General features: G+C 42.4%; 1 protein-coding gene and 1 long non-coding RNA gene across 2 annotated transcripts in view; one reads left to right on the top strand and one right to left on the bottom strand.

Moving 5' to 3' along the window:
- Nucleotides 1-19,000, top strand: part of cpne4a (copine IVa) — a 486,687-nt gene that overhangs the window by 48,672 nt on the left and 419,015 nt on the right. The window lies entirely within an intron of this gene.
- LOC119898196 overlaps nucleotides 10,894-19,000 on the bottom strand; it is a 27,283-nt gene continuing 19,176 nt past the window's right edge. The window contains exon 3 of the long non-coding RNA XR_005443505.1: nucleotides 10,894-10,988. This is a non-coding gene — a long non-coding RNA (uncharacterized LOC119898196). The remainder of the gene's footprint in view (nucleotides 10,989-19,000) is intronic.

The raw sequence follows: 19,000 nt of genomic DNA, 5'->3' as shown, positions 1-19,000 counted from the left end.
TCACTGACCTTATGGTCGCAACCGCAACCACAAACCCGGATTAAACCAGTCCAAACCAAGAAGGAACTCTTAGCTCCTCTATCTGTTGACCATGAAAAACCCTCTCCATCAGTCAGCTGCAGAAGCATTAATAAAACCAGATTTCAGATTTCCAATCCAAGAATCAGTCAGACAGAGCGAGATGAAATAGAAGTGAGTTTAAGTTTTAAATATTATAATGACGTAAATGTTAAAGCAGACCTATTAAACTGCTTTTCCAGTCCTATATTGTAGTTCTGTGACGCCTGTATGGCAGCTTTGCATGATTAAATTTTTTTTTTCTTATGCTGATTCTTCATGTAGGCCTTCATTTCAGCCTCTGTCTGAAACGAGCTGTAGATGCTCCTGTCTCTTTAAGACCCCCTCTCACAAAGCCCACTGTCTTCTGATTGGCCAAGAGCTGAAGCATATTACCAGGCTGCTGTTGTTGCTGGGCGGAACAGGCAGACGGAGCTTGCTGTGCAGAGCAAATGACCATATATGGAACAGCGGCTGACCCTTTGCTCCAGTGTAAAGTAGTGAGTGTGCAGCTTGTAGAACAGCGTAAATTTGCTGTCCCCTCAAAATAACACATCACACAGCCATGGACACAGGACGGGCCGAGCACGTCTCCAGACCTGAACCCTACTGAGCATCTGTGGGGCTCCTCAAACGGAAGGTCTCTAACATCCACCAGCGCCGTGATGTCATCATGGAGGAGTGGAGTATGACTCCAGTGGCAACCTGTGAAGCTCTGCTGAACTCCAGGCCTTAAGAGCGTTAAGGCAGCGCTGGGAAATAATGGTGGCCCCACAAAATATAATAAAACCCTTTGGGCTCAATGTGGACATTTTCACATTTTGACCTCACTTTTGTTGCCAGCGGTTTAGACATTAACGGCTGTGTGATGTGTTATTTTGAGGGGACAGCAGATTTACACTGTTATACAAGCTGCACACTCACTATAGTGTGTGTGTGTATATATATATATATAACTGTATAACTGGTTAATGGTAAGTATTATAAATACATTTAAACTGGAAAAAATACTTTCACTTTGTCTGCTTTAGTTGTTTTTTTTAGGATAGAATAAAATCTATAATTTTATTTCCAGTTAATCTCACAGAACCAGCTGTGATCGTTAAACGTGTGCTGTCGTGTTTCTCACATTGAGGAGGAGCAGAGCCGCTGGTTCGAGTCCCGACGACCTCCTGACCTTCAGCATCCACGCACCAACACTCCTGACCCCGCCCACTGCACTGCACAGGTCTGCGCACACACACAGACACACACACTTTATTTATTGATATTGAATCAAACATTTTGTTGTCAAACTTGAAAAGAAACATGATGATGGGACGTGATTTGCTTTAATATGCTGATAAACATCTTCTGCCACCTAAAAATGTCAAAAGATGGACGAAGATTCAGTTTGTCCATTTTAACCCTCTTTGGAAATCAGTTTGATTAATACCTCAGGAAAAAGGATAACATGAGGTCGGCTTATGTAAACCTGTGTGGTAGATGGAACAATTATGTTTCTAACGTCTCAAACTTTCTGCTAAATTTATTTCTAATTATTTCCTGAACGGCGTTCTTTAACATCGATGTAGAAAGAGAAAGATACAAACCTGAACTGCCATCCTCCGTGCAGTGAGGAACGTCACCCTGTTGCTTTGCAACAGCCACGCCCCTTAGCGACTCACATCGGCTCAGGGTCTCCGACTCCAGCTGGTACTCTGGACGACAACAACAACAACATCATCTTCATCATCAGGAAACAGGCACATCAGCAGCCAGACCAGGGGTCTCATTTATGTACGTACAAAACAGGGCTGGAAACGTGCGGGCGTCACTTCCCAAGCAAAGGTTGTGATCCAATGTGCGTCCTGTCAGTAAACTCTGAACCATGCAGGAATCAGATTAATTAATACCTGCATGCAGCAATTTATTCTCATAAATAAGGTGAACAGGAGGACAGATTTTACTTAAACTGATGCTGTTTTCAGTGAGTCAGTCGAGCAAATACGAGAGCAGAGTTTCATGTATTGTTTTCACATGTTCGTCGCCTTATGGAGCCAAACGCTGAGGCCGGCGTGTGGATGAGATGCGCTGCCTGTAAAAACATGTTACGGAAAATAAAACACTATTTTATGTCATTTCTTTAACTCGTCAGCAGCCTCGTTCAGCGAGCCGACTGTTTGTGTAAAAAAAATAAATGTTCAAACACAAGTGGAATGGGATCCAGATCAGTACCTGGGTCGTCCCGTCTGTGTGGCCCCCTCCAGCCAGCGGGGGCCCTTTCCTCTGACTGGGGCAAGCGTTGTGTGAAAGTGCGTTTTTTACCCACCAAACAGCTTCAGCTTCACCAAAAGGAACGAGTTAGATTCACTGAGTTAGATTCAGACTCTGCCTCCTTTTCTTCCTGCAGTCAGGACGCATTAATATTAACGAGCTTCACTGAGCCATTTTTGTCTTTTGGGCGCACGGATACTTTCAGTGAGGTTTCTACGCACAGTTTTATAAATGAGAGCCCTGGTCCCCCTAAACACTGAAGATGAAATCATCAGTTGAGCAGCTGCTGATTTTAGTTTTAGTTCACAAACTGAGTCAATGATGTTTTTATTTTGTCCTGTAAAAGAAAAGTTTTTAAATAAATTTAAATTTATGTGTGTTAAATTTAAACACGCCGTTTCCTCACAATACTCTGCGCTCCGGTGCTGAACGCCAACCTCTCCTGCCACCCAGCGTGATCAGCAGCCAATCAGGAGAGACGACGGTCACGTCAGATGCCAGTAAAGGTATTAAAACATGAGACATGAGACCTATAGCTACTAAAAAGAAAATCTTCTAAATAAAGAATCTGTTTCCAGTCAACTTATTCTTTTTCTGGTATTTTGGTCAGGCCCACATTCACAGTCCTGCTGCGCCACATACTCTTTAGAGCAACACGTGGATTCATGCGCCGCTGAAAATAGTCTCAAAGAAATACAAAACAAATTTCCTCCTGTTTGTCTGACAGAAACTACAGCGAGCAGCTGTTTGAGGACATTACTGAGCTTTTTAAACATGAAACTGTATATTTGTGAGGAGATTTTTAAGGTTTACGTCTTCAGGAGGAGCCACAGTGCTGAGAGACAAGTTGCTGGTTTGAGTCTGAGATTTGTTCTAGAAACAGAATCATGTCAGACTTGTTTACCTGAAGCTTTTCCCTGCAGCAGCTCCGGGCAGCAGACCAGGAAGCAGGCGATGTGGAGCAGCCAGGCCATTCTCTCTCTGTGGTGACGGACTGAGCGCCGCCGCCTCTTTATAAACCTGCAGACCTGCTGAGTCACCGTGAGGACGACCGACAGAACTCGCCTTCATCCCTCCTCCTCCTCCTCCTCCTCTTCTCCGTCCTCGTCTGTCCATCTCGGCGGAACCAGGAGCCCTCGACCACGACTCAGGAGGGGGCCAGCGAGCCGTGACGCCCTCTGATTGGACGAGAGGATCTCTGAAACACAGATGACGGGAGGGTTAGCGTCCAGCGTGACGTCTGTTATTTTTATTCCAGCACAGTGAAGCGGTCCCACCTGAGCACCAGGTGAAAAAGGGTTTTCCACACTGACAGAACATCTGTGGTAAAAGGACAAATATTTCCTCCATCACAGGAAGGTTTGTATTCTGGTTCAGCTTCTTTCACTAAAGTTTTTAAAACGAGAGTGGAGAAGATGAACACACACACACACACCAAGTGAATTCACTAAATAAACATTGATTAATAAAACCAGCTGTGTGACTGATGAAACAGAGCTTCACAATCACTCTTCAGACGTCACAAAGATTTATACGGCCTTGACACCTCAGACTCTTTCTGACCAAAATAAACCAGGAAATGTTCTCACTTATTATATTTGGTATTTTCTTCCTTAGAAGATAAAACAGGAAGTGAGATAATATATATTTCCAGCAGCCTCTGAGTTTCACAGTCAGTCGGTGTCTTTATCAGCTCTGCTGCAGTTTGATCATTTGAACAAGAAGAAAGTTTAATCAATTAAAAACCTAAGGATGGCAGTTTGGGACAAAAAGGTTCTCTGGAGCTTCCTGTTAGTGCTGACTGGTAAGACGTGGAAGATTGCAGCACTGAAACCGTAATATTTGTTTTCTGTTTCAGTTGTCGAGGTCAAGTTCACTGCCGTCATTCTCCATTTTCTAAACGTCTTTTCTTCCTGAACTCAGCCGCCATCACTGCGCTGTTTTGTTTCAGGTGCTGTGGGTCAGAGTGTGAACTATCCAGCTCCTGTTTGTGCTGTGACAGGATCGACCGTCACCCTCCTCTGCACCTTCACACCTCTGAGGTTTGTCGGTCAGGATGGAAGAGTAGTTTCTACAGAGATCTTCAGAGTCGTCTGGTGCCAGAACAATCTGATTTGTCAGGGCTCTACCCCGTCTGTGTTTGACAGCAGTTCAGGAAACAACAACAACCCTCGTTACAAATACCTGGGAGACAAGAAGGGAAACTGCACTTTACAGATCACAGATGTACAGAAGAAAGACGAGGCAACTCTTCGCTTCAGAATGGAGGCTAATGACAGCAGAGGACATTTTACTGGACAACCAGGAGTGAGAGTCACAGTCTCTGGTAAGAGCATCACATGATAAACATCAGCAGCGAATATTAATAATCATTTATATTCTGTTCAACCTTTATGTAGCGCTGAGTCAGAAACAGCCTGTTCATATTCACACAGTTACAAACAGTCACAGCTAAAAGCTGCATTTTGGACTAATCTAGAAGGAGTTGATCATCACTTCCTGTGTCCCCAATGTAGATGTGTTCAGGGACTCTAATCAAGCATCGAGCGTGTCCAGGTGCTGGTCATATAATTAGAATATCATCAAAAAGTTGACTTATTTCAGTAATTCCATTCAAAAAGTTAAACTTGTATAATTTATACATTCATTCTACACAGACTGATATCTTTCAAAATTTGAATACTGTGAAAAGGTTCAATATTGAAGACACCTGGTGCCACACTCTAATCAGCTAATTAACTCAAAACACCTGCAAAGGCCTTTAAATGGTCTCTCAGTCTAGTTCTGTAGGCTACACAATCATGGGGAAGACCGCTGACTTGACAGCTGTCCAAAAGACGACCATTGACACCTTGCACAAGGAGGGCAAGACACAAAAGGTCATTGTAAAGAGGCTGGCTGTTCACAGAGCTCTGTGTCCAAGCACATTAATAGAGAGGCGAAGGGAAGGAAAAGATGTGGTAGAAAAAAGTGTACAAGAAATACGGAGAACCTGGAGAGGATTGTGAAACAAAGGAGTCAGTGCTTCAAGAACCACCACGCACAGACGTATGCAAGACATGGGTTTCAGCTGTCGCATTACACAAGACACAGCGTCAGAAGCGTCTCGCCTGGGCTAAAGACAAAAAGGACTGGACTGCTGCTGAGTGGTCCAAAGTTATGTTCTCTGATGAAAGTAAATTTTGCATTTCCTTTGGAAGTCAAGGTCCCAGAGTCTGGAGGAAGAGAGGAGAGGCACAGAATCCACGTTGCTTGAAGTCCAGTGTAAAGTTTCCACAGTCAGTGATGGTTTGGGGCCAAAAGAACTATGGTCCTAGGATTGCAGGGGTCTTGAAACTGCAGCCTCCCGTACTGCAGCTACATAATATTGCATTTCGGTATGGAGGAATTATTGGGTCAGAACTAAAACTAAAAGTCGAAATCAGAAACTAAAAGTCAAAGTTGAAAATGAATTTGGTATTTAGGATTGGGGATTTGGGAAATGGGGATTTGGCGATTGAATCATGTATGCAAATGAGGAGGCGTGACCCAAAGGCTGCAGGGAGGGTTTGGAACGGCTGAGGCGCAGAGGCACTTTATGGACTGCCGCCACCTATAATCAATGCTTCAAGTGGAAAAAGGACTGGATGATATGGCCAGAAATATCTTATCATTGGATATCAATAATTATAATAACAACAAATGGTAAATCATTGTTTCTTTCAAGTTTAATGGCAGATTTTTGCTCCTGAGTGAAAGTTGGGGAAACCAGACAGTTAATTGTGCCACTTAATGACAAACAGTGGACACAAATCTACAAATCTAAGCAGAGAACATTCAAATGACAAAATCTTTTTTCAACAACTATGCATGAGTAACATTAGGTACAATCTGATTCCCTTTTCCTCAACAAAAGGAGTATCTAAATAGAAAAATTTGTGCTGATTTGTCTTTGATTCAAATGAATTAAATTAAACATTTATTGAAAATCTGTTATATTGTTATTGCGGATAATTATATTGGGATAAGTATCATTGTTTTATTGCCCTGCCCTGCTGGTACTCCCCATTTACATGTTACCTTGTTTATCAGCCGGTATTAGGGCTAATGTTAGTGTATTCATTATAATTTCAGATAGCCTATGTATCTTACCACTACTATAATATGAGGTCCAGTTGGACAGCAGTTTCCTTTGTGTGGGTTGTTTCCATCCATTAAATTTGTGTAAGAAAAATTATCTACATGGTGATCAGTTTGTAATTAACGTTAGTTAATGCTAAGTACTACTCGTCAATAATCATTCATGCATTGACGCTGTAGTGCATCAAATTTTTTTTTTAGTGTCCCGTCGCCTCCAGGCTGTGATGAGTCGGTTCACGAAAAGTTACGTTGATGGGCAACTTTATGCACACGACCGCATGAAAGACAGATTCTGTTCTTCCTCGTCTCTCTCCGCCGACAGAGATAAGGCAGGCGAGAACAGGAACAAGTGAGCGCCACGTAGCGCCCAGAGTACCTGATATGGGGAGGGCAGAGGAGAGGACCGGCCGCTGGGGAGAAGTCCCGGTGCGCCAAAGAGTAAAATGTCAAGGTGCTGGTACTGCGTACCGGGCGTACAGCCCCACTTCAAGCGCTGCTAACAATCAAAATAGACTCCACTTACTAGAGACGACGTAGCCTATCGATGAATTACATTCAGACAAAACTGGCCTTGTTTTGTTGGCAAAGGTCCAGACGATCCAATCCAGTAAAATATTTAGTCCAAAACACATTTTTATATCAATAAATACACACGGACTACTGTTACATCGTTTAACTACAGTTAACATGTAAACAACAACGACAGATATTGTGCAGAGGACTGGCGCTTCACACACATATCACGACAGTTACAAAAATACTTTCCACAGATTTTCCACAGACATAATAATATAAGTTGTCGAATATAAAAACGCTCCGCGCCGGAGAACTTATAATGTAGGAGTTGTGCCAAACGTTTTCCTTTATTGGTTTACGGTTATATAGTGAGTTATGTGAGAAGCCTCAACATAGCAGTGCATTTCTGTAACTTCAGGTGAGTCTGAACTGACCATGCTGATAACAATGTTTCAATCTGTTTATGTATGTTGCAGATTTTAGTAAATACAGTCAAAGCCACTCTGAGTTTTTATTCAGATGTGCAACAAATACTTCTCTCCTAAGTTAGGGCATAAACTCGACACTAGAGGCTTAATTACTGCTAGTTAGATTTTAACAAAAACGGTGACTAAAATTGGATGCACCATGGTTAACGTTGGGTTTGGACTAAATGGAGTTCCAAAGTCTTTGAACATCTACAGATGCATGTAAAATAGAGTCAATTTGAACCTAGACGTTTCAACTGCAAATCACCACAGTCTTTATTAATGGGTTGGACTGTGACTTTACATTCACAGGTATTTGAGTAAACTGTCTTATCTGTTTGATTCATAAGTTCATCTTCAGTTATTGCCACCTGCATTTTGTCCCCATCAGCTAAATAAGTCCCATTTAACATACAGAAGGATCCCAGCACTTTATTAAACAATGGATGTGCTTCACCGAATCAAATGTAATAGTGTTGAATCATTAGTCCTTCCTCCACTACAGTATTTTTAAGATAAATGAAATGGTCCATGTTAGCATGAATTCATATTTCTAGCGCCACTGGATTGAAATGGAGACTTCACTCTTTATTTACTCATTACCAAGGTGAGTTGTAGTTTTCTTTTCATTCCCCACTTACTAACTCTGAACACACTCAGGGTTGATTGAACCACTTTTGATCAGCTGTTTAAGAACTGAAAACTCAGTTTCACATCTCAGGCTCAATCAACTCAGAGCTCCTGCCTCATCATCTCTCCTTTGCTTCCTAGTGTTTTCTTCTTCAGATGCCTTCAGATCTCCAACCCTAGTCATCTTTCGTTCATGTTATGCCCCTACACCATCACAACACTGTGGGCACAATGCATCATTTTTCACCTACTACCTCTATGATCCCAAAGAACCCCTTAGACTCATCTGTGATAAGCAACTACAGACCAATCTCCAATATCCCTTTTCCTAGTTAAATATTTGAAAAGGATGTCTACAAACAACTGCATAATTTCCTGTCCCTCCACAATCTATATAATCTGCAGCACTGAAACAGCTTTGAAGTAGTCCGTGAGAGAAAGATCAACAATGCTGCAAACAAACCTTCTATCCAAGTGTTTCTAGAACGGACTGCAGCCTTAGACACTGTCAACCACAGCATTTTAATCAGTAAGTAAACTAGAAAATTAATTTGGGCAATGTGGCCGTGTCTTAAAGGGGCTCACTTCCTATCTAACTGCCAGCACATTCTCTGTGTCTCTAGACAACTTTTAAACTGGCAATTATGACATTTTCTTTGAGGTTCCACAAGGCTCAGTTGTGTATTTCACTTTCACGATATCCTCAGCCCTACTGATGACCTTGACAACTGTATCAGTGACATCAAGTACTGGATGATCAAAAACATTTTGCAGTAAAAAAAAAAGACTGAGATCCTGTTGGAGAAAAGCATTTTATCATTATGATCTTACTGCTGTTTACGTTCTCCCTGACACAAATTAAACTGGACAAATACTTCCTGGGTGTATATGTGTTTGTATATTTGTAAAGTAATAACTGTATAGGCCATGTTGTATTCAAATGTATCAGGGTGATGGCGCAATGGATAAGATGCCTGCCTTTGGTGCCAGGTTCAATCTCCCACTGTGACCCATCCACCATTGTGTGAGCAAGACACTTAACCCCTCCTTGCTGCATGTGACCTCTGACATGTATAGCAATTGTAAGTCGCTTTGGATAAAAGCGTCAGATAAATGAATAAATGGATACTAGTTAAGATCAGACTGCACTAAAGGAAATTCAGGTGCAAAAGCAGCAATTATATATGGTGAAAATACAAGACAAGCAGCTTCTCCCGTCAGACTGCACCTCTGTGCTATTTAATGCGAAAAATAAAACATGATCATATATATCATATAGATAGATCATATAGATCACATAGAAACTCTGCAAGATAAAATACAAGCCTTCAATGAAGAGTAAGTTATGTGAGAGAAAAAGTCCTGAGTGGATCCAGAGCTTACTGAATCAGCTGTAGCTGTAATTTCCAACTTGTGGTGTGAGCCAGTGGACCGGGACTCTGCTGCAGATGGCTGATCCAAAGCTGTGACACCAAGTGGTCCTTCATGTCCAGGTGAAACATCTTTGTCTGCAGGGGGGGAGGACAAGTCAGTGGGGAAAAACAGTGGAGCTTGTGTTAACCTCAAACACCTCTAGTGTAGACTTTAGGCCCTAAAAGGGCAGCTGAGCAGGAGCCAGGAGACTGAGCATGGGGCAATAACAAACACAAGGACAGATGGGAACACAGTGAAGTGAAAGAACAAAAACAAACACTAGGAAAACACTGATGACAATCGCATTAATCACCATTCACTCCCTGGTCAAATGACATCGGCAGTGATGCTGGTAGTGTCCTCTGTTTCTGATTAGCTGCTTTCTCGTCAGATGGATAACATTCCTTTCACTGTTCACTTTGTGTGTGAAGGCCACATGGACAGAAATACTGTACACTTTTAGTTATGGTATTATAAATGATAGTCCTCCCTCCAGCCCTGCTCACTTCCTCTGCTTGCTTTCATGGCAGTGTGCTGGCAGTCAGAGCTCCCCCTGCAGTCCATAAAGTGCCTCTGCGCCTCAGCTGTTCCAAACCATCCCTGCAGCCTTTGGGTCACACCTCCTCATTTGCATACATGATTCAATCGCCAAATCCTCAATCCTAAATTCCCAAATCCTAAATGGCTAAATGAATAAATGCCCAATCCTAAATATCAAATTCATTTTCATAATTCAAATTTAGTTTTTGAATTCGACTTATAGTTTTAGACTTTTAGTTTTACTTCTGGCCCAATAATCCCTCCTTATTTTGGAGACTGTTGTGGGACAGAACTGAATGTTAGTCAGCTAGACCACTAGGTGCTGCTGTGACATAGACGTTGTTACCAGGGGAGTAGAAAACAGTCGTTCGTTGTAATGCAGAATTGTAACTATAGTCTACTCCATGTGCACACAGAAGTCTCCTGGGAGTTACTACAGAGACATACGGTCCGGAGACTGTTCTTCAGGGGGCGCTAGCGAGCCCATTTGTGACGCTTATGCATATGAAAACATGACGTAAATTTTTGTTTCAACAGGGTCCTCTCATGTTTCATGCTCTTAATACTCATATACTGATACTAACAATAATAAAAAGTATCCACGGGGACCAAAAGTATTCGTTTCAGCACTACAAAAACTCAGTGAGTGACTTTAAATGGTGATTTCAAGCTCTGCCAAGTCTTAAACATCACTTTGATCAAAACGAAAAGAACTTTTATAATGAAAATGTATTTTAAACTCGTTCAGATGTTCAGATGCAGATAAAGAGCTCCAGAGGAGACGGAGAGCTGAGAAGAGGTGAAACCGTCACTCTGTACTGCACTGCACTCTGTACCTTCCACCAACTGGAGGTCACCTGGTTCAGAGATGGCCACGCCCTCTCAGAGCCTGGCCCCGCCCTCCACATCATCCCTCTGACTGCAAGGGATTCTGGGACGTACACCTGTGGTTTGAAGGCCAGCGTCAGCAGCCTCTCCCTGCCGTACAGCCTGCAGGTGGAGGAAGAAGGTTTGTTTGCTCAGTTTTCTCTGTGGTAGATACTTATTTATACTCAGAGGACTTTCCTGGATAATGTAACCATCGTACAGATTTATGTTACAGTTGGAGTTATTTAAATCTAGTTTAAGACGTCAGGTCAGTTTGGTGGACAGGTATAAAAACTACAATACCCATAAGCCTCAGCTGCTGTTGACACGAGTCTATTGTCTATTGTTATAAAGACTTTGTTTTAATGTTTAATGTCCTACAGCTTCCTGTCTGTCTGATCTGATTCACAGGATCCAACAGTGGATCAGTTGACCCTCTGCTGATTATTCGTCTGGTTTTCTTCACTCTGCACTCTGTGCTCATCGTCATAGCGGCATCCATCATCATCAGAAGGTAACGTTCACCTACAAGAACCAAGTCCACGTCAGTCTGGTTTCTGCTGCTGCCTGTATTCAGCACAACGTTTCTAGATGGGAGAAATCTGTATTTCATAATTTTTGGTTTCATGATGCTGCCAAAGTCTAACGTCAATTCTGTTTCTACTTAGTAGAGCCCGACGGATATGAGATTTTTAAGTCCGATGCCGATTTTGATATTTGAGGATTTTAAAATCCGAAAGCCGATATATCAGCCAATATTCTTTTTCCCCTTATTTTAAGAAATGCATAACATAAACAAAGATTATCCCAAATATTTGTTATGTTGAGACCTCACCAAGATACCACGACATAATGCAGTTTAAAAATAAAACAACAAACAAAAGTACAACAAAATATATTAAAATTTTGATAAATATGAAATAAATGTAAAAAACTACAGAAAACATTTTTATAATATCTGATTTGAGTACTACTACTAATGAACATTAAATAGTGTTTTTGGGGGCCAGTGAAACAGAAATAAATATATATAAAATAAATATAAAAATACCAATATAGTACTGCTACTAAAAATAATAATAATACCGTATATCATCTCTCGTGTCTTTGCTATAATAATAATAATAATAATAATAATAATAAACAGGGCTCTCTCTCTACATAGGCCAGTAGTTATATATAAATATTTTTTTGTCATGCAGTAGTTCTTACCTTACATATAATCTGCCACGATGACTACTTTCTACATCTAGTTTATCAGCGTCACAGCTACAGAAACGATTTCCTAACCACCTTCTGGCTTTATGATACAGTGACGCAGAGGAAACGCTGCCCTTGAATTAATCTGATATGACATGACTGTCTACAACGAGGACCTGCATCTGTGTCTTAGATGCTTGTTCAGCTCACGTTTAATCATTAGTGACACGCCGACTGTAGCTAGAGACACTACAGTTTAATCGCTCTTTGATGTTTGCCTCCTCCACTGAGTAACACGGCATTAGCGTTGTGCGGTGTTACGAACACAGGAGCTGCAGCGCGCCCTCTGGTGGGCAAACTATGCAACACTTATGACATGAGGGAAGGAACCGCCTGGTCTCCGAAGAGGAGAAGTGATGAGGGCTAAAGTGCACTGCTAACATCAGTTTGCAGCTTACATAGCTAATTAGCTGCATACAAATGTCCGTTGGGTCACATTAGATGCTGGTTTGGTTCTAATGGTGCTTTCAGACCAACCGCGAATTTTCTCCTTGCGGCGCTTTCCTCGCGTGAGTACATTCGCTGCAAGTGTTCACACACAAAGTGAGAAGGCGATTTTAAACAACTCGCCATTACTCCAGCAGAACCCAAAGTAAACATTTTGCTGTGATTAAACAGCAATAAACGGATCAAACTGATGCTGAAATAACGACAACATGAAGCTTTGTCAGGTCTGTCAGCAGGACAGCAGCTTCTAACATGTTTGTTTTCTGAATGGAGTTTGGATCGATCAGGGCTATGCTACGCTAACCTGTTCACAGTAAAGTACGACAGCTGGAACAAAGTTACAGTTACATATTTTCTGAAGTTCAACCTCCTCGCTTTTCTCCACGTAATGTCCAGTTTTATCCGTTTTTTATGTAAATATGAAGTCGTAGTCCGACTGAGCTAACGACGCTAACAACAACAGTGGAACCAGATGTGCACAGAAGCTGCTGAGAAGCTCCAGTGAAGATAAATCAACCTTGAAATCCCAAAAACTAAAGTAAATATCTAATTTAATAAAAGCAGTTAACTATGAGCTGCTCCCGCGGGTAAACAGCATCTGAATCCAGACCGGCTTGAGTTGAAAATATTCAACTCACGCAAATTCCTTCGTTGCTTCGCGCCGACCGACAGGAAATCGAAATTTTACATTTTCTTTCCTACTGTGTTTCTTCTTGTTAAGTTAAAAGTTATTACATTTTGGATTAAAGTCATATTTTAGATTTTAGTCAGTGACTTCATTTTTTACATCTTTACAGGAAGTGTTTGCAGGAAGCAGCAGCAGAGAGCTGAAAGACGTGACGGTGAGTTATTAAAACAGCTGATGAACTGCTGATTGGTCCACAAGACACAGCAGGAGTTACAAGTACTGTTGTAGTCAAGACCGCCCAAACTGAGACTAAGTCAAGACCAAGACCAGAGTTTATCGAGACCGAGACAAGACCAAGACCAGTTCCCCACATTACATGACACACAATAAAATGTGGAACGAGATCAGAGGTACTTTTCAGATTGATCTGAAAGATCCACATTCCCATTAAAACAAAATCAACGTAAGCAACACCATCGCAGGGAGGGGGGGCAGTCGTTAACGGAAACACCACATTTTTAATTAGGGTTATCGGTTGCAAAACGAAGCAAAATGTTTTCCATCCAATCAAAGTTTGGATGTTAAATAAATCTGACGATGCAAAAGCAATTTATTGATATTCCCAAAGTTATGGTCTTTACTGGTCTTAAAATAAAATCCCGAGTCCTCAATGTCCGAAACCGAGAAAAGACAAATGCGGTCGAGTCTGACACGAGACCAAGACCATCAAAAAGGGGCCTTAAGACCAGTCTTGAGTACTACAGCACTAGTTACAATCCATGCACTCTGATATTAACGTGACCAAAACACATTTAAAAAGCTGCAAGAATATGAAAATATAACAATCCAAGCATGAATCCTGCTACAGAAATAAAGTATATTGAATTATTTAAGACAGAGAAATCCCCTGAGCCAGTTAGCTCAGAGCGTGAGCCCCTTCATCTATCCTGTGGCGCCCCCCTCAGGACAAACTCTGAATCATAGCTCCACTCCTGCTGAGCCTCCTCAGAGTGACATCTCATCTGGACTGTTTGAACTCTGCTTTCTGTTCCAGCCTCCAGACTCTGATGAGCAGCTGTGACGTCCAGACGGCCGAGGCCAGACTGTCTGACATCCTCACATCATCATGTCGGTCCCTGTTTTACAGCAGGAATCTTTCTGTAGATTTACAAGACGTCAAAATGGTGTCAGAATATATGTTTACCTTTGTAATATTGACCATCTTAGAGAGGTGTTCTGTAGTTTTCAGCGGCCCCTAGCTGTGTGGTTTTTAGATTGCAACCAGGGATGTGCTTGTATGTATTTTCTCAGCCTGCTCGTTATATGACTGCATTTAGCCGACGTCACACATCAACGTTAGCTCCCTGCGGCTTTTCAATAACTGTAAGGTATCTTTAGCTCAGCTATGTGAGCGCAGCTAAATGTATTGGATGAGAACAAAAATATTACAAATTATTTTGTTGCCACACTTTACAACTGATTGTTATGTGGCTCACGTTAGTTACAGAAGGTGGAGAAGCTGTGGACCTGCTGATAATTATTTATCTACTATCGTGTACTTGCCTTCTCTGGCATTACAACGTCCACTAGGACATGTCAGGATTAATGTGTGTATGAAATTGTTCCGCCTCTACGTGGAGTTTTCAAGGTGAGGGTTTGCTCGGGGCCATATGTCTGATACTGCTCTGAGCCAGCTGATGTTTGTGCTTCTCTGTTGTTTCTCCTTTAATAAATACCAGAAGACAACCGTTTGTTTTAATCCAGTTTTTCTTCAATTCTGCACCAGGAAATATACGATTTCCTTGACAAACGTTCTCAGAATCAGATCATTTCTCCATCACGTCTTCAGGCTAAATCAACACTTTGACATATTACCGGTACACAGGATGAGCAACATTATCTAAGTTGAGCCAACTAAAAGACAAATTCACAATATGTTTCACATGCAGTAATGTTAGTTTACCTGTCCAACAGGATGTAAGAAGTGCTCCAAAACAAAGCGGAGGTCTCTCCCTGATTCAAGTCTGAAGTCAGACGTTGACTGCGTTACCTCCCGAGGTCGATCTGATTCTCGTTTGTCCCGACGGGCTTCAGCACATAAACCTGTTTTCTTGTTTTCTATCTGTATGTGGGGTTTGTGTTGGAGTCTGTGTTGTGCTGGGAGCTGCTTGTTTTTTTGGTTTTAGCGGACTGTTGCTGTGTGTTCGGTACAGAATCAGAAGGTAAGAGGCTCGGGAGCACAAGTGGATCATTTTTATGTGAGATTACAACTCCTTCAAAATGCTTTAGGCCACAGTATAAAGTTACTATAGTGCATTCATTTATTGCCACTTTTGTTCAAGCCTCTCTATTGGCTACTTCTTTTATGTCTGCTTTAAGAAACACTATACATACCGTATATATTTGGGTTTTAATATGTTTTACGGTTTAAGATGGATGATGATTTTTGTCTTTCTCTCGCTACAATGACAATGATCTTTTTTCTCCTTGTCAGCCTCTTATAATAAAGTTAAAGGTAAAGATACTTTATTGTCAAATGCACATTTGACAGCCCCAGAACCACGAGGCTCCTCTGATCCAAAACCAGCCACGTTCCAGAGACACTCTGCTGCTGCTGTAACTGTTTCGTATCAATCAGCCATAGATTTCAGTCTAAGAGTCGATGTTTCTCATCTAAAGGGTTCAAGCAGCAAGCTCACACTTGGCTGGAAAATAGCAGGCGGATTGAACAGTTGATTTATTCTTTCATTTGAAAAGCAGCTGACAGACACTTTGGAGATCTGAGTGAAGATGGGGGCCAGCTGGTCTGCACAGATTTTCAGGCACGATGGTGAGACACCGTCAAGTCCAGGAGCCTTCCTGATCTTCTGCCTTTGGAAGAGGTGGCTCACGTCCTCTTCACAGATCTTGGTCAGAGGGGGAAGGTGACTGTTTAAAGATGGCGTTGGAGTGGGGGAGAGGTGTGACTCTGGGCTTTTCAAACCTACAGTAGAAACCATTCAGCTCGTCTGCCAGTCTTTGAGTACCAGCAGTGTTGGGGGATGGTCTCTTGTAGTTGGTGAGTCTCCGTAGGCTTCTCCACACGGACGCAGGGTTGCTGGCTGCAAACTTGTGCTTTTGCAGCGTAGCATCTCTTTGCAGCTTTGACCTCTTTAGTCAGAGTGTTCCTGGCCTGGTTGTACAGGACTCTGTGCAGGGTTTTTGTTTGTCGTATGTGCGGAAGGTTTCAGTCGGCACACACATCCTCACAAAAACTGATGTCCCAGTGTCAGTTAGTTCGTCCAGGTCAGTGGCTGCAGCCTCAAAAACACTCCAGTCAGTGCAGTCAAAGCAGGCCTGTAACTCCAGCTTTGACTCGTTGGACAGTGATCAGAGAGTCCCAAGGCTGCACGGGGAACAGAGCGTCCTTTAATGTTGTTACTCTGGGAAAGTTCCAGGTTCAATCAGGAGCGGTGTAATGGTGTTAGCAGGTGAAAGTCCGATGTTTAAGAGCTCTTCTCTGGTAAAAGTTACCAGAGAAAGTTACCTTAACAGAGGGACGGCAGAAAACAGAATTAATAAACAAAAAAACAAAAAGCACTGCGGAGTGTAATCCAGAGGCTGCCATCTTGTCTATAATGAGTAGAAATTGACCTTTTCTACTGTTTTTGTCGTGTATATTTGTTGTGTATACTGAACCTAGAACGCACTTTGGTCAACTAGGTTTGTTTTTAAACTTGAAATTGAACTCTACACTGAGCTCATGCCTGGATAGCCTGTGTCCTCTCTCCACCAAGCCTGCTCACCTGAAGCAGTCCCACCCGTGGCTAACTGATACCATCTGTAAGCTGTGCACTGCCAAAGACCCTGCCGACCTTAAGGGCTACCAAATGCTCCTATCCGCCTTTTCAACAAGCATCAGTGCTGCCAAAACTGCGTTCTATAATGACAGAATTAGCAGTGCCACTGACTCACAGACATTATTTTCCACTTTTAAATCACTACTAAATCCTCCTCCGCCTCCACCACCCCCAAACCTGTCTGCTGATACCTTTGCCGCCTTCTTCACAGGCAAAGTGGCGGCTATAACTAACCAATTCTCTAAATCACCCAGAATCAACTGTTCTATTCCCGCTCTGGTCAGCTCCCACTCTGTGAGCACGGCACAAGAAAACCTACCATGTAGCAGTCCTTATACACGTCTCTCTCCATCTCCCTCGGGAAATGATCCATATCGGTCTGGTTTGAAGAGTGGCCACTCTGAAACAGCTCTTCTGTCTGTAACAGAAGCCCTAAGGTCAGCTAAAGCTGCAGCCCAGTCCTCGGTTCTTATCCTGCTTGACCTATCAGCTGCCTTTGACACAGCCATTCACAGGATCCTGCTATCTGCACTATGCAGGGTCTCTGGGGAGCTGCTGGGCATTAATTAATTTGTGCATTGGAGTCCGGGGGAGGCATGTCCTCGTTGGCTTGGAGGTTTTGCTTCGTTGGCCTCAGATCCATGCTTCCCCATTTCTCTGTGGGACGGTTGTCGGACTCCTCTGGAGACTGAGGTATAAGTTAGTTTTCGGGATATGCAGTGTGGGTGCGGGGCAGGGCTGTGCTCCGGTTTATTCTAGGCTTGTGCCTGGAATTTTCGGCCCTTGACGTGACATGCAGCTGGGCTTGTTGATTTTGCCTCGTTGCTGGTTTGGCTGGCGTTGCACGGCAGCCTGGGGGCGTTTGCTCAACAACCTCTGTGTATAAATTTATCATTCTTAATCATTTTATTAATTATCCTTACTCACTTTTATTCTTTTTACCTAGATTACTTAAAAGTGCTGTATTGTAGTCATGAATACAGGAACAAGCTCACTGTGGTTAGATCCTTGAGTAGGAGTATTGACTGCAGACGCTGTGACTATGCACGCTTTGTTCTACTGTTATCTACTGATTATGACTACAGGAGGGACTACAGAGGTCTAAAACTGCTGACGCTGTAACTATGGATGTTTTAATCTACTGATATTAAGACTACATGTTTAATTACTGATTAAGGGTTTGTTTGATTATCAGCTTTCAACCTCTGATTATTATAAATGTAAATGTAAATGCTCCGTACTTGTATAGCGCCTTTCTAGTCTTTTCGACCACTCAAAGCGCTTTTACACTACATCTGCATTCACCAGTCACACACATTCATACACTGAGCCTAAGTGCTCAAACGGAAACTAACATTCACACTCACTCATACACTGGCGGAACAGCCGCCAGGGGCAAATTGGGGTTCAGTATCTTGCCCAAGGACACTTCGACACGCAACCAGGGGGAGCCGCCGACCTTCCGATTAACGGCCAACCCGCTCTACATCCTGAGCCACAGCCGCCCCAATATATATATATTATAGCCTGTGTGAACTTTGAGTGAACTTGCTGAACGAAAACACGACAGAAACTGGGTGTATAGGAACACGACAGATAGATGATTAGAGAAAACACGACAGATAGATGATGAACTAAAACACATCAGAAACTGGGTGTATAGGAACACGACAGATAGATGATTAGAGAAACATGACAGATAGATGATGAACTAAAGCACGGCAGAAACTGGGTGAGCAGAAACGCGACAGATAGATGGTGAACAGGAACACGACAGACGCAGCCAGCACTGTATCAAGACTACTGTATGAAATCAAGCAATAATGAAAGATGCAGCAATTACATATGTTATTCTTGTATTATTTTTTTAAGAAATACAATTGTGTGTCAAAATGCATGTCTAACTTTTGAAAAAATACGGTGAGATTGAAGTTGAAACATAATGGAAAACTTCTTATCCA

The sequence above is a fragment of the Micropterus salmoides genome, unplaced genomic scaffold, assembly GCF_014851395.1.
Source record: "Micropterus salmoides isolate LMB-PRFRI ecotype aquatic unplaced genomic scaffold, ASM1485139v1 Ms_hic_scaffold_11, whole genome shotgun sequence".
NCBI classification, from domain to species: Eukaryota; Metazoa; Chordata; class Actinopteri; order Centrarchiformes; family Centrarchidae; genus Micropterus; species Micropterus salmoides.
The sequence above is the reverse complement of the archived record's forward strand: the minus strand, read 5'-3'. Positions and strand labels throughout refer to the sequence as shown.